The 10,616-nt window shown below is 45.1% G+C and overlaps 1 pseudogene; it reads left to right on the top strand.

The window, feature by feature from the left end:
* On the top strand, positions 1-9,876 carry LOC128124075 (carcinoembryonic antigen-related cell adhesion molecule 1-like; annotated as a pseudogene).
* The last annotated feature ends 740 nt before the right edge of the window (positions 9,877-10,616 follow it).

The raw sequence follows: 10,616 nt of genomic DNA, 5'->3' as shown, positions 1-10,616 counted from the left end.
ATGAAGGTCACCATTGTGGCTGTAAGTAAGTCATGGGAAGGGTGGAGTGGTGCCATTTCTGCCCCAGCCTGTCTGCCCTTTGGCTGGGATGCTCTGTGGAAAGGCCCTGGCCAGAGGGGACTTCAGTGATATCTTCTGCTCCATCTGTCCCAGATCACTGCCTGTCCTGAAGACTTGTATAACTTACTTAGTACTTTCATTTGGATGTCTGACTGCGTTGTCCACTTGTAGAGAGCAGGGACTTACAACTGTCTGGAAAAGTCAAGTAGTTCTGAATGACGTTACATTTGCTCATCTCTCCTTCTGCGGTCATTGTTTCAGGACAAGCTTGTTTCTTCATTTGTGCTTTCTCTTCCTGTTCCCCTACCACATCTGGATTCTTAAAAAACAGAGTTTATCTATTCTATGCACATGGGTGTTTTGCTTGCACATACTTCTGTGTACCCTGTGTGTGCTCATTGTCTACAGAGTTCAGGAGAGGGCATCAGAACCCCCAGAACTGGAGTTACAGATGATTTTGAGCCTCCATGTGGTGTTGGGAACTGAACCCAGGTCCTCTGTGAGAGCAGCCAGTGCTCTTAACCTCTGAGCTATCACTTTCTACTTCCCCTCGCTTTCTTGTTGAGACAGGATCTCATTAGCTAGCTGGGACCTCACTCCATAGACCAGGCTGGACTTGAACTCACAGAGACCTCCTACCTTCCCTCCATCTCTTCCTTCCTTCCTTCCCTCCTTCATCCTTCCTTTTCTCCATCCTACTCTTTTCTCTTTCCTTCTTTCCATCTTTCTTTACTTCTTCCCTCATTCCCTCCTTCCTCCCTCTCTCCCTTTTCCCTCCCTCACTCTCTTTCTCTTTATTCGGCTCCTTTTCTGGTGACCACTAGCTATTCAATGTCCCAGCTACCTTTTTTTGGGTGAGAGAGATAGGGACCTTGATCTTTCCCATCCAGAGTCCAGGGTGTTTATACAGGGACACAGAAACCCATTTGGTCTACCTTCCCAGGCCTCAGAGCTCCCTCCAGACTCAGTCTCCCTCTCTGTCTACCTACCGCTGTCTAAGTTCTCAGGAGAACCACCTTTGTCCCCCACGCAGCTTCTTCTGGAAGATTCGAAGGAGCCTTAGCTTCTGTGTGGTTATCTGGTCACAAATGTTCATGCCAGGGTTTCATTTTCTTGAGGACAGAAGAATTTCTGAGCCTGTGTCCTCCTGAGAATGGTGTCTAGCATCTCCAGGCTCTGACTTACCCAGAGAACCTCTCTGCCCTGGCCTGGCAGTGCTGAGAGCCCTCCTGTCCCCAGCCCCTCCCTCCTCTGTTAGGAACCCTATAGTGTCCCTTCACTGTTATTTCCCAAATCTCAAGGTTCAGCCAGAAGTGGAGTGGGGCAGGCTCTGGGTCACAGGGACAAGAGACTTTAATCCCCCTCATTTAGCACACAGACAGATAGAAGTGGCTGCCCTGGGACTGGGGTTAGGGGCCTCTGCAGGGGAGACAGAGATGTAAGATGACAGGGAGGGAGGTTTTTAGTTACTTGCTTTAGCTTAACCTTGAAAAGACATACAAGAGACTCAATAAAGCTTGTCACTGAATGGACTACATAACAGTTGACAAGTTAGTAGCTTTTTTTAGGATTAGGATTTTACAACTTTTATCCCTGTTAAGTTTGAGTCTTAAAGATTTGAGTTGAAAATTGAAGGTAAATATTAGTCCTTAGTAAGTGGATCTCTGAAATATCAGCACCAGGTTTGGAGTGGAGTCTTTTGACTTCCTGGCAAGACGTTGAAGCATTTAATTTCCAGCCCATGTCTATGGGAACCAGCAAAACTCAATCCTCACTGAGCTTCTTGCTCCATCCCTAATGGACTCCTGCTTCTCTGAGTTCTCCTGGCTGATAAGATGGAGCTTGGAATGTGAGCAGGAGGTTCTCCCAGGCTTGGAAGGCCTCATGATGTGTGAGGGACTTCCTAAGAGAGGGAGGGCCTTAAAGTCAAGATTTCCTTCTGTGACTAACACAAGCCTTCCTGTGCCCTCCCCTCATTTTCATTTTATGACCTCCATGACCTAGAAGGAACACCTGGGGCTTCCAACTGTGCTCACATGCTCTTTCTCCAAACTGGGGGAGAGAATTCCCCACAGATGGGGACCAGCAGTCCAGAGCTATGCTCCCAGCTAGCTCTGCTCCTGTCTCACTGGTGACTGGCTCATCTCTGGCTCTGTAGGATGGGAAGAGTGGGTGGAGAGGGTGCCTGGGAGCCATGTTCTGAGGCAGGGTGAACCATGTCACTGACCATTAATGATGCTCTTTCATTTATTCCTCCCAAAGTTCAGAAAACAAATGTTCGCTGAGTGCGGTGGTCCAAACCTTTAAAGCAAGCATTGAAGAGGGAGAGACATGTAGCTAGTGTGAGTTTGAGTCCAGCCTGGTCTGCATAGCAAGTTGTAAGTATGCTAGAACTATACAGTGATACCTTGCCTCCAAAAAAATTTAATACTGACAGTTAGAGTGGCAGGCTGTGGTCAGCACTGTGATTATATCTTTCTTCTCTGTGGTATTTAATCCATACCCATGGGGCAGGAAATTAAACTTTTCTTCGAACAGAGATTCTTCAGTTTGGAATTTCTCACAGTCCTGAGGTCTGACTTTAACACTTTTAACATTGGCTGGGCCATCTTAACCCCAACAAATTATTAAATGAAAAAAAAACCCACAAGGCTATAAAGTAGGGACCTTACTGAAAGTGTGAACAAGAATTTGCACAAAAATCAATGGGAAACCCACCCCCATGAGATATCTGGACATGGGCATTGAAGAGTCTCCCAGTGTGTTTTCTAGACAAATAACCTAATTCAGGGGTCACTGTCAGTGACCTGGTTAGTAGGAAGATTCGGCTTTCTCCTTAAAGACCATATCTTGAACACAAGCATAAGATCTTTCAGAGGTCCCCTTCATTCTGTGGGCCCTGTGACCTGGCTGGAATGTCTGAGGGTGAAGGACTCTTAGCTGGTCCCCTTCATTGTTTATACACAGAACCAGTAACTCTGCCTTTCATCCAAGCCATCAACACCACATTCAATGACCTGGACTCTGTGTTCTTGACCTGTTTCTCAGAAAACATTGGAGTCTACATCCAGTGGCTCTTCAAAGGCCAGAGTCTGAGACTCATGAACAGGTTGAAGCTGTCCCAGAACAACAACACCCTCAGCATAGATGCTGTCAGAAGGGAGGATTCTGGAGACTATCAGTGTGAGGTATCCAATCCAGTCAGTTCCAAGAGGAATGACCCCAACCAGCTGCACATAATCCATGAGTGACCTCTCCTCACTTTATACAAAATAGTGTTGGTGGTAGGGATAGTTTCTTGATCAACAGTGTGTAAAATGAATAAAAGTCACAAGAAGAAAAATATGGTTCAAGATACAAATACAGCCATCTTGGTGATAAAAGCATGTTAATCTCCTCATAAAACACCAAGGAAACTGAGCATAGTGCTGCATGCCTTTAACCCCAGCACAACAGAGGAAGAGACAGGTGGGTCTCTATGAGGCCCCAACCACCCTAGTCTTTGTTTATTAGCACTGGCAACTGATTCCTAAAGACATTCACACTTCTGTCAGGGTGACTCTCCAAGTAACATTCAAACTGGGGTGAGTAAACAACAGCATCATTACACAGGACCCTGAGAAATCTGCAAATAAACCCCAGGCTCTGGGACACTTATTTGCTCACAGGTATCTGAGCCTGTTTCAGTCAGTGGGGTTTAAACCAAAATCAAACTAGTCCTCCTCACAAAGCCCTGCTACTACTGGAGCAGCAAGGACATCTAGAAGGTGGTTCAGGGGTTGAGGAGCACTTCAGAAGAAACAGAGCATGGAAAGGTCAGAAAATGAAGGCACAGAGTCTTTAGAGGAGGAGGTCAGACAGGACAAGCCTACACTCACCAAAGATTCTGAGTGTGAGTAGGGATCTGAGGGCAGTGAGGGGTGAGCTGTGTAGACACCAAGAAGACAGTCTCATACATTCTAAGACTTATGAGTACTGATAAATGGGGGTGATGCTGCTCAACTTGCCCCAACAAGATATACTAACCAAGGCTGAGAGTTGAACACACTCAGGTTTCAAATTTCTAACAAATGCAATGGTCCTAATATTGATAGACGTTTCTCTCTTCTCTCTTAGCCTGACTTGTAAACTACTGGACCTCTTGTACTACTGACCAATTCAATGTGCAGGCAGTCCCTCCTCTTGTTGCAGAAGTGGACAATGTCCTTCTACTTGTCCACACTCTGCCAGTGACAGCCCCATAGTTTCACTGGTACAAAAACAAAAGCGTTGATCAGAGGAATGAAATTGCACAATTGGTAATATCCAGAGGTAAAATAGAACAAGGGCCTGTATACAGCTGCAGAGAGACCATATACCCCAATGGATCCTTGTTCTTCCTGAATGTCACTCAGAAAGATGCAGGAGTCTATTTGCTACATGTGAGTATGGAAAACTTTGATGAAAAAAAATATGTGCAGTTTCATGTACACTGTAAGTAATTGTCTGGAACTTCTGGTGGCCGACGCCATGCTGTCACCCCTGGGAAAGGCACATAAATGTTTTGCAAATGGAGCTCTTTAGAAGCCAAGGCCCTTTGGAGAATCCCACCCATTTGGAAAGACCTATGGAAATAATACCACAGACATCTGTTCTGATCCCAGGGAGCTCATTGGCTTCAGGCCTCTCTAACTTTGGCAATGCTCATTGTTATGATATATCTTAGTTTTGTTTTGTTAGTTGTGATTTTGCCTGTGATTTCTGGGAACAAAAGCTCTGATCTGTTACATAAACATGGTCTCTGGTGGCCTCTGGATGCCTTTCGAGTCATCCTGAGTGAGCAGGAGGAACTCAGTAAGGTTAATGATTATTGCTTATTCAACTAAAGAAAGAGATAAATGAACTTCAAAGAACTTAAGAACTTGAAAAGCGGTTTCTTAAAGGTTATCTTAAAAAATTTTAGGAACATATGAGGAAAAGATACAGGACATGAAAGATCAGACATTCCTCTGGCACCAGTACATGAACACTCAGATGCTTTTCCAATGTCAAATTATCAATAAAGGAATCTAAAACTCCCAGTTCCCTTAAAAAAAAGTACATGCAGAAATTGCCAGGAAGAATAGATATTTATTCCAATCAGTTAATGAGTTAGGCATTAATCATTACTATTTTGAGAACTTATAAAGAATAGGATTACAACTGTAGTTCACATCAAAGTTATATACAGATTACATAGATATTGGCAAACACCTGAACATGATATCCTAGGCATGACAATACACTCAGCTGATTACAAAAATATGAAAGTATCATATTGTTAAGAACTAATCACAGGGCTTAAATCTCTTACTTGTACAAGTGTGTTTGTTGCTGGCTAGGGCACACTATGAAGAAGACATAACCATTTTGCTTGCACTATAATGATACGGGGTAAAAGTCAGTGACATCAAGGGAGTGGGATAAATAAGAGAAACTAAATTGTATAAATGTTAGTGATTCTTGGGAAATGATTACAGAGAAATGACTAGGAATTGCTCATGCTTGAATGCATTAGAACTTGTATAATAAAGACAGTGTGATCTTGTCCTGACCATCACTTTGAAAGGCAACCGGTGGTCTCACTCTTCATTCTTAACCCACTCCACACTTCCATCTTGTGGCACAGAACCCGTAGGAAATTGATTCCAGCTCTCTGGGTTGTGGGTGGAGCTAATACTACTTCTCACATAGACTTGTCAATCCTGGATGACTCTGTGTTATGGTCCCCACATTGTGGTTCAAATATTCATTCAGTAAAGGATACACATTAAAGTGTGAAAAAATAGCAATAAATCAGGATGCCTCACTTGAATCTACCTTCAGAGGAGAGAGGTTGGGGTAACTGAGTCCAGGTACATCAGACTCTGCCCAGGGTCTTAGATACTCATCATGAACATGACCTTGAGAAAGACCCTTCAGGACTCAGGCATGGCCTGGCTGAGGAAACGATGAGAGTCTCACAGAGAGATGAGCACCCCAAGATTTGCTCAAGAACTGCATGCCACACTGGACCAGGAATCCATGAGAAAGAAGCTTGTAGAGTGGGTTTGAATTTGATCTCCTGTTGGAGCTCACAAGGGACAATGATGGATTTTAGGCTGGGAGGCTGCTGATAGTCAGCCTCTGAGAGCCATATCTGAGGTAGGTCACCTAGATATCTCCTCCTGAGACTCAGTGTGCTCAGCTTATTGGAGAAGTATGAAGGGCAATAAGCCAGCTAACCTATGGTTCTGAGACCTCCTAAAAAGGTCAAGGGCCCTAAAGAGAAAGCAGGTTGGGGGGCAGGGTGGAAGTATACAAAAGGCAGCTCCTTGCCTTCTGGGGATTCAGCCCAGGGATTATTTCCTGCAAGAAAATACTAATAAAAACTGGTTGGTGGAAAGTCAGGTCATTGTTCACATTTCAGGTTAACTTCTATGCATGGCAATGATCATTTATTATGTGTCCTATTACAGGGAAACTGAGACAGGAAACAGAGTCACCAAGTCAGGGTCACATAGGCCATGGGTGGCACAAGCTATCTGTCCACAGTCACATCTACAGCCTCCCCACCACTGATGCATTACTAGGTGACCTTCCATATTTTAGAACATTTTGTAGACTCAGGCTTCTTTGAGGGATCCTTGACTCATGTCAATCAACATCAAATATCTGACAAGAATGGCTCACACGTGGCTGAGCTCTACTCAGTGCCAGCCAGATCCTGTGTGATCTGTGTAGGATCTCTGCCAGGTTGTCAGGTTTCTCAGGGAAGATCAATGAAAAGACTAATCATGAGACATCTACAGGACAGCCCTGAACAACAAAGGCTGGGAGGGCGCTGATCTACACTGTGTAGAAGAGGTCAGTGCAGCTGGAGAGACTCAACCTTGTGTCTCAAGGCACTCAATGGGTCAGTGAGAACTAGGAGACAAATTGAGGTTTCTGACTCCAAGACTGAAGTCTGTCCATCACCAAACACTGCAGCTCAGTTCACTCAGGAGGAAGCCCTTGCTTCTATCATACACAGCACAGGAGGCCCTATTATCTCTGAGCACTCAGCCACTCCATCTGCCTGTAATTTGCTTCCTACCTGATTCTTTAAGGATCTGATTTGGCAGGGAATTAAAAGACTATCCCCGGTTGAAAGACGCCCTTGCAAGAATCAGAGGTACCACACAGGTCAATCTTCTCTCTGTGGTCAGCACAGCACTGCTACCCAAGCCCAAAATCACAAGCAAGAATTTCGATACCTAGGAGGGGTCTCCAGTAGAATTAATGTGTTAGTTTAAGACTCAGAATATAACCAACCTGTAGAGGACAAATGGCCAAAGCCTCTCAGAAGAGGACAGGCTGAAGCTGTCTGAGGACAACAGGACTCTCACTTCACTCAGTGTTGTGAGGACTGATACAGGACCCTATGAATATGAAAGACAGACTCCAGTGAGCACCTCCTGAACTGACCAATTCTCTATGAACATTACCTGTTAGCATTTTCTGTTTCATCCTGGCTACAACTGCTGAGATACAGAGGGCTAAAGCTACCATACTTGATCCTCTAGGGGTCATGAAACAGACCCACCATGCAGATACCTAGGTAGGCCTGGGCATCCTGTCCCAGCCCAAGCACATGTAGCCACTCCCAGCATTGAGCTAGAATGGGCTTGAGGGACTTTCCCTGCCTAGAGAGGCTCAGGGTGATGGAGATAGGGGACATGTCAGACTCAGGCTCAGTGCACACAAGAGTGTGCAGTGGGGAGGTTTCATGTGTCCTGGTGGAGATGGATCAGGGCTTGTTTATGCTGCATGAATGCTCTTCTACTAATCTGCACTCCAGCTCTGGGCCTGATCTGTTCAACCAAGGTTATTGCACAGCTCAAAGAGATACTATGGCCTTCTACAGACCAGGACTTCCCCTTCCCTCTGCTGACATCATGTGTGGCTTTGTTCTGTTTGCTCCAGATGGTCCAGATGTCCTGATCCTATCCCCCTCAAATATTCATTTCCATTTAAGACAAACCTCACATCTCCTGCCACACAGATGCTAACCCACCTCCACAGTACTCTTGGTTTGTCAATAGAGAGCTCCAGTCATCCTCCCAAGAGCTCTTTATCCCAACATCAATACTAATAATAGCGGAACCTATACCTGTCTCAACTATAACTTTTTCCCTGGAGTTAATAAGACCACAGTCAAGAATATTATAGTCCTTAGTAAGTGGATCTCTGAAATATCAGCACCAGTTTTGGAGTGGAGTATTTTGGCTTCCTGAAAAATGCAGAAGCATTTAATTTCCAGCCATGTCTATGGGAACAAGCAAAACTCAATCCTCCCCAACATTCCTGCTCCATCCCTATGTCTAATGGTCTCTTGCTTCTCTGAGTTTTCCTGCCTAATAGAGATGGAGCTTGGAATGTGAGCAGGAGGTTCTCCCAGCATTGGAAAGCCTCATGTAGTGTGAGGGACTTCCCAAGTGAGGGAGAGTCTTAAAGGCACACTTTCTTTCTGTGACTAACACAAGCCTTCCTGTGCCCTCCCTCCATTTTCATTTTATGACCTCCATGACCTAAAAGAAACACCCAGGGGTTTCAACTCTGTTCACATGTTTTTTTCTCCAAATTGGAGGAGAAAATTCCCCACAAATGGGGACCAGCAGTCCAGATCTCTGCTCCCAGCTCGCTCTGCTCCTGTCTCACGGGTGGCTGGCTCAGCTCTGGCTCTGTAGGGTGGGAAGAGTGGGTGGAGAAGGTGCCTTGGAGCCCTGTTCTGAGTCAGGGTGAACCATGTCACTGACCAGTTGATGATGCTCTTTTGCTTCTTCTTCCAAAGGTTCAAAAAACAAATGTGGGCTGAGTGTGGTGGTCCAAACCTTTAATGCCAGCACTGAGGAGGAAGAATCATGTAGACAGTGTGAGTTTGAGGGCAGCCTCGTCTGCATAGCAAATTCTAAACTAGCCAAGACTGTACAGTGAGACCATGCCTCAAAACAAAATGAATATTGAGAATAAGAGTGGGAGGCTGTGGTCAGCACTGTGATTATTCCCTTCTTCTCTGTGGTATTAAATCCATACCCATGGGGCAGGAAATAAAATTTTTCTTCGAACAGAGATTCTTCAGTTTGGAATTTCTCTCAGTCCTGAGGTCTAGGCTTTAACACTTTTAACATTAGCTGGCCCATCTTAAACCCATCAAATTATTAAATGAAAAAAAAAACCCAGAAGGTTATAAAGAAGTGACCTTACTGTTCATACTCACAGAAAGTATGAGCAAGAATTTGCACAAAAATCAATGGGAAACCCTTCCTCATAAGATATCTGGACATGGGGGTTGAAGAGTCTCCCAGTGTGGTATCTGGACAAATACCCTGACCAGGGATCACTGAGGGTGAACTGGTTAGGAGGAAGATTCGGCTTTCTCTTTCAAGACCATATCTTGAACACAAGCATAAGATCTTTCTGAGGTCCCCTTCATTCTGTGGGCCCTGTGACCTGGCTGGGATGTCTGAGGGTGAAGGACTCTTAGCTGGTACCCTTCATTGTTTATACATAGAACCAGTGACTCTACCTTTCATCCAAGCCACCAGCACCACATTCAATGACCTGGACTCTGTGTTCTTGACCTGCTTCTCAGAAGACATTGGAGTCTACATCCAGAGTCTGAGACTCATGAACAGGATGAAGCTGTCCCAGAACGACAGCACTCTAAGCATAGACCCTGTCAAGAGGGAGGATTCTGGAGACTACCAGCGTGAGGTATCCAATCCAGTCAGTTCCAAGAGGAGTGACCCCAACCAGCTGCACATAACCCATGAGTGACCCCTCCTCACTTCTTAATCCATAGTGTTGGGGGTAGGGTCAGTTTCTTTATCAAGAGTGTGTAAAATGGGTAAAAGTCACAAGGAGGAAAACTTGGCTCAAGATACAAATACAGCCAACTGGGTGATAGATGCATGTCAGGCTCATCATAAAACACCATGGAAATGGAGCATGGTGCTACATGCCTTTAACTCCAGCACACCAAAGGTAGAGACAGGTGGATCTCTATGAGTGCACAACCACCTTAGTCTTTGTTTATTAGCACTGGCAACTGTATCCTAAAGACATTCACACCTCTGTCAGGATAACTCTCCAAGAAACCCTCAAATTGGGGTGAGTAAACAACAGCATCATTACATAGGACCCTGAGAAACCTGCAAATAAACCCCAGGCTCTGGGACACTGATTTGCTCACAGGTATTTGAGCCTGTTTCCGTCAGTGGGGTTTAAACCGAAATCAAACTAGTCCTCCTCACAAAGCCCTGCTACTACTGGGCAGGAAAACAGAGCAGCAAGGACATCTAGAAGGTGGTTCAGGGGTTGACAAGCACTTCAGAAGAAACAGAGCAGGGAAAGGTCAGAAAATGAAGGCACAGAGTCTTTGGAGGAGGAGGTCAGACAACACATGCCTAAACTCACCAAAGATTCTGAGTGTGAGCAGGGATCTGAAGGTCATGAGTGGTGAGCTGTGTAGATACCAAGAAGACAGTGTCATACATTCTAAGATTTATGGTTACTGA

Source organism: Peromyscus californicus, unplaced genomic scaffold (assembly GCF_007827085.1).
Source record: "Peromyscus californicus insignis strain IS unplaced genomic scaffold, ASM782708v3 Scaffold_4__1_contigs__length_199733344, whole genome shotgun sequence".
Taxonomy (NCBI): Eukaryota; Metazoa; Chordata; class Mammalia; order Rodentia; family Cricetidae; genus Peromyscus; species Peromyscus californicus.
The sequence above is the reverse complement of the archived record's forward strand: the minus strand, read 5'-3'. Positions and strand labels throughout refer to the sequence as shown.